Below are 5,840 nucleotides of genomic sequence, written 5' to 3' on the forward strand. Positions count from 1 at the left end.
AGACGCGCAGCGCGCACGCGCCAGGGCGGGGCTTCCAACTGCCTGCGCGTTGGCTGCAGGGACACGTGGTCCCGCCCCAACCTCTGCTCGGTGATGCCGGGGCCGCGGGCTTTGGGGACGGATGGTCTTCGTCCCTTGGGTTAATTGAGCACTAACCGAACGCCCTGCGTAGGTGGAACACCCAGTTGTCGAGGCTTGGCGGGACGGTGTAGTCCTATCTCTCAGAGACGTCCCCTGTAAACTGGGGGTGCCTGCACAAAAATAGGTATTCAGTGTGCATTTGTTGAATAAATGAATCAGGACCTTCCTTAGCACGGAGCCTGGTGCACGGAACGGTGTCTGATGCTTCGGACAATAGTATTAAGGGGCAGTATATAGCAAAGTGATTGGGAACACTTGCTCTCGGGTGAAATCCTGACCTGGCCACCTACCGGCTGTGTGACTTTGTACAAGTGACTTCACCTCTCAGCCTCGAGTTTCCTGGGAAAGGGAAATAATAACCATTGAGATAGGATAAAGAATAAATGAGCTTGCCTGGCCGGTCAAGGGCACGTGTCTGGGTTGCAGGTTCGAGCCAGCGCCAGCCGGGGAGCAGGGAGCGTCCAGGAGGCAAGCAATGGATGTGTCTCTCACAATGTATGTTTCTCTCTCTCTTTCTCTCTCTCTCTCTCTTTCTCTTTCTCTCCCCTCTCCCCCCCTTCCTCTCTCTCTGAAAATCAGTGGGGGGAAATATATCCTTGGGTGAGGATTAACATCAAAAAAGAATAAATGAGCCACTAGTTACTCCCTTAATATTTATGAAATTCCACGTGGACAGGGGTTGGCTTTGTTCATCACAAGGTCTTCCTCATGCAGAGGATAATAACCACATATAATAGGTGCTCAGTAAAAGGCTGTCCAAGTTCAGCCACTGGTTTATGAACCTTAATCTCCTTAAATTGTGAGGCTCAGCTTCCTTTTTGGAAAGTGTCTTGGAGAACCCCCCTACTTCCCTTTCTGTCCCAAGATTCTGGGGCCCTCTAAATATGGGCAGTCAGCTCACAGGACTCCTGGTTCCTGTTCCTTCATGGTTCCTCATTTTCCAGTATTCCTGTCATGACATGATACAAGGTTCCTTTTTCTTCACATCTTTTCTGACCTCCTATGCACTGAAATGTAGGGATATGGAAAATGAATAATTAGGTCCTCACTCTCCAGGAAGACACAGTTTAAGGGGGAATCCCAACAAGTCAATAGATAGTTCCAAATAAATCCAAAGCCCATCCAACTAATCATTTCAGGTGCCTCAGGAGGGAGCCCAAACAGATAATGTGGTCTGGATCAGCTGATCCTCAGGCCCCAGTGACATGGTAGCCAGGATTCCGGATCCATTACTTAGCCCTCCTTTTCCTGTCACCCCAAAACCTTCCTCTCCCTTCCTCTGATGGAGCCCTCATCGTAGCCTGCGTTGATCATAACTGTGATTAAATTATTGTCAGTGTGATAATTTGTCTAATGGACACCATTTTTAAATATATATTTTTATTGATTTCAGAGAGGAAGGGAGAGGGAGAAAGATAGAAACATCAATGATAAGAGAGAATCACTGATCAGCTGCCTCCTGCACACCTCCTGCTGGGGATCGAGCCTGCAACCTGGGCATGTGCCCTGACCGGGAATCCAACCCTGACGTCCTGGTTCATAGGTTGATGCTCAACCACTGAGCCACGCCGGCCGGGCTGGACACCATTTTTGTAAAAGATGCTGTGGGTGCTTTGACGAGAATTTTTACTGGCTGGTGCATCCCTACGCCAGCTGCTGCAAATATTGGCTGCTAACAGCTCTTAGCCACCCCTTGTGAATTGACCTCGACCAAACTGCCTCATCAGGATGGTTCTGTCCCACACCTGCCAAAACACACACACACACACACACACACACACACGGGAAGCCCACACCAAGGACTGAAGGGTATGGGACACAAGAGGCCAGACCCCTTGCACCAAAATGGGACCGCTATAGTGGCTGTCAAACTCCAGGGCTCCGCCCCCACCCAGATCAGACTGCGGCTCCACTCCAATTGAACCCACTTCCTTGCCTCCTCCTTCCCTAACTTGTCCTGTGTCCCTTACTCCCTCACACATTTCCCCCAAACTCACATGACCCTGAATCCCATCTCAGGCTCTGCTTCTAAAAAAAAACACAACAATTCAAACCGAAGTAGAAGCTAGTTCTCTGAGGGCAGGAACTGTGTCAGTCTTGTTTGCTGTTTATGTTCAAGGACTGGCACAATAGGGAACACACAGTAGGTGCTCGGCAAATGTTTTACGGGACAACTCATGAGCCCTTGTCACTGCTTGGAGAGAAAAAGAGAAAGTCCTATTACCCATATTTATAAGTTGAAGGGATGACTAAAAGGATCACATTTTGTAAAAATCTTCTATTCCCAGTCACCTCTAGCACATTTCTCCCACAACCCCTCCCAGAAATGGCTATCGTGACAAAGACTGACACTATTATATGCTGGCAAGGATGGGGAGGAACCACAACTTTTGTCTAGGCTGCTGGATATACAAACCAATGCAGCCACTTGGAAAGGCATTTTGACAGTTTCTTCAAAAGTTAAATGTGGACCCATCATGGGAACCAGCCATTCCCCTTTTGGTATTTACCTAAGAGAAATGAAAGCAGGCCTTGTATACAAGTGCTCACAGCAGCTTTATTTGCAATTGTCCCAGACTGGAAACAACTAGAATGTCCACCATCAGGAAAATGGATGAACATACAACAAAATACTTCTCATCAGTGAAAAGTATGAACTATCGGCATTCGAAACAATACGGGTGTACCTCCAAGGCATTGTGCTGAGTGAAAGAAGCCAGACCCAAAAGGCTACACACTGGATAATTTTGTTTATAAGCTGTTCTAGAAAGTACAAATGAATGAATGTAAACGGACAGGAAACAGGTCAGAAGGTAGTCTGGGGAGGGGTGGAGGGACGGGATGACAAAGGCAGGAGGGAACATTTGGGGTGATGGCTGTGTTCATTATCTTGATAAAGGTGACGGTTTCACAGGTGTAGACATTGAATTGTACATGTTAAGTGTGTGCAGTTTTTGGTACGTCAATCATAAGTTAATAACGTTGTTTTTAAAAAGTAATGTCCATGACAGTATTATATAGAAAATGTGTGTGTAGGAAAAAAACAGGGTGGGGCAAAAATAGTTTTACAGATATTCGTATGGAAAATAATAAATAACTAATAAATAATAATAGAAGAATAAACTGTTTTGCATCCTGACCATTGTAAAGCCACTTTTGCCCCACCCTGTATAACAAAGAAATTAAAAGCTGCGACTCAGAGATCCTTGTACACACATGTGCATAGCAGCACTAGTCACAGTAGCCAGAAGGTGGATACAAACCAAATGTCCACCAACTAATGAATGGACGAACAAAAATGGTCCATCCATACAATGGAATATTATTCAGTCATGAAAAGGAGTGAAGCGCTGACGACACACTACAACACTGATGAACTGTGAAAATATCATGTTGAGTGAAAGAAGCCAGACACTAAAAGCCACAGAGTGAATGATTCCATTTATATAAAATATCTGGAACAGGCAAATCCATAGTAACGGGAAGTGGATCAGAAGTGTCCAGGGGCTGAGGCAGGGGGAGATGCTTAATGGATACTGGGTTTCTGTTTGGGGCAATGAGAAATTTTGGAAGTACGTAATGGTGATGATTGCACATTTGGTGAATGTACTTAATGCCACTAAATTTTACAGGCAAAATGGCAAATTTTATGTTATATTTTACTGAAATGAAAGTTTAAATAATGAAATTCAAATACAAGGAAAAATATAACACATGGCTCTGTTGTAACCATATAGGAGAGACCATTGCTGAGTTTGGGTTAACTAGAGCAGGTCTGGATTCACATCAGCCCACTGTGTGACCGCTCTCAAATGTCTTGGCCTCTCTGTGCCCCACCTGTGAAACGGGAACCTAATGCTACCAACCCCTCATAGTATGTTATGTGAAGAGCTGGGGACAGCACCTGGCCACCAGCCATCCAATGTCAGTTCTTTGCAAATGCTCAGTCTTCTTTACTTTTCTACATTTTAACAATTCATCATTGAAAAAATAACAAACATTTCAGACCAAAGTCCCTTAGGCCTCCACCTCAGGTGTGTGTTTCTCTCAGCCCAGGTAGATCTCCACCAATCCTAGGCCCATCCCACTTGGTGACTTAAGCCAGCTTGAATTCACCCACCAGTCCTGAATTCACAACTGTGCGCCACTGGCTGGCCCCGAGTTCCATGCCACCCTCCAAGTGGAGGAAAATGGAATTCTTCTCTCATAGCAAGAAAGATCCCTTGAGGGGGTGAGCAGCCCATGGCTACCACAGGGAAATTCCAGGACTTTAGGAAAAGGACATTTAGGATCCTGCAGCTGCTTTCCTCCCTCTAGCCATCAGCCTCTTTGAAACCCTCAGTCAGGCTCCAGTCTCCCACAGATGTGGCCCTTGAGACTCAGCCTTTGCTGAGAGGTGGCCAGCCCTGTGGGACCGTGAACTGGACCCTGTCGGAGGCCCTCCCAGGAACAGTGGGAGCTTGTGGGTTTCTGTGGGTTCCCCTTCTGCAGCTCCATTCTGGCTTCAAAGGAGCCCCTGTGGGACATAGATGTGTGGCCAAGGCCCTGGGGATGCTAGTGGGAAAAGAAAAATAGGCGTGTGTGTATATTTTATTGCCTCCTCTGCTCTCTGAACGGTCTCTTTGAAGGTGATGATGGGTTCACAGCAGGCCTTGGGTGGGGGTACAGTGGGGCGGCCACCTTGATTCTAATTCAACCACAGGTTGCTTTTTGGGAGGATGTGCTGAGGTGTCTGGAGATGTGGGTTATGGCCCGGCATCAAAGCTTCGGCTCCCACAGAGACTCAAAGCTGCTATTGAGGGTGTCAGGGCCAGCCAGGGTCTCCTGGAGGAAGACAGCCCCTGGGGACCCCCTTCATTTCCTCACTAGGCTGCATGCTGGCATATATTTTGGGTGGAGTTTCACCATGGCTATTTTAGAAGGTGCTAGTCTGGGAAACTAACTTACACCTCCCAGGGGGCCCAACCCCATGCCCCTGTCCCCAGGTTACAGATAGCTCTGTGGCCTTTTCTAGTGGGAAGATGGGCAATAAGCAAAGTCATCAGAACTCAGTAACTCCGGCCGGCGTGGCTCAGTGGTTGAGTGTCGACCTATGAACCAGGAGGTCACGGTTCGACTCCAGGTCCAGGCACATGCCTGTGTTTCGGGCTTGATCCCCAGTGGGGCCGTGCAGGAGGCAGCCAATCCATGATTCTCTCTCATCATTGATGTTTCCATCTCTCTCTCCCTCTCCCTTCCTCTCTGAAATCAATAAAAATATATTTTTTTAAAAAAGAACTCAGTAACTGTGTGGTGTGTTAGAAGGTGATAAAGAATGAAATGGAAAATGGACCACATCACACCCAGTAGGATGACCGTAATCCAAAATGGAAAATAGCAAGTGTTGTCAAGAATGTGGAGAAATCAAAACCCTAGTCCATTGCCAGTCAGAATGTAAAGTGGTGCAGCCACTGTGGGGAAAAGTCTGGCAGTTCCTCAAAAAGTTATATATAGAGTAACCACGTGACCCAGAAATTCCACTTCTGAGTATATAGCCCAAAGAATTGGAAGCAGGGATTCAAAGAGATACTGTACACACATGTTCACAGCAGCATTATTCACGATTGCCAAAAGAGAAACAACCCACATGCCCATCATCAGATGAATAAACAGAACGTGGGTAGGTTCTATTTTCTATATATATAGAAAATATATATATA

Source organism: Myotis brandtii, unplaced genomic scaffold (genome assembly GCF_000412655.1).
Source record: "Myotis brandtii unplaced genomic scaffold, ASM41265v1 scaffold421, whole genome shotgun sequence".
Lineage (NCBI taxonomy): Eukaryota > Metazoa > Chordata > Mammalia > Chiroptera > Vespertilionidae > Myotis > Myotis brandtii.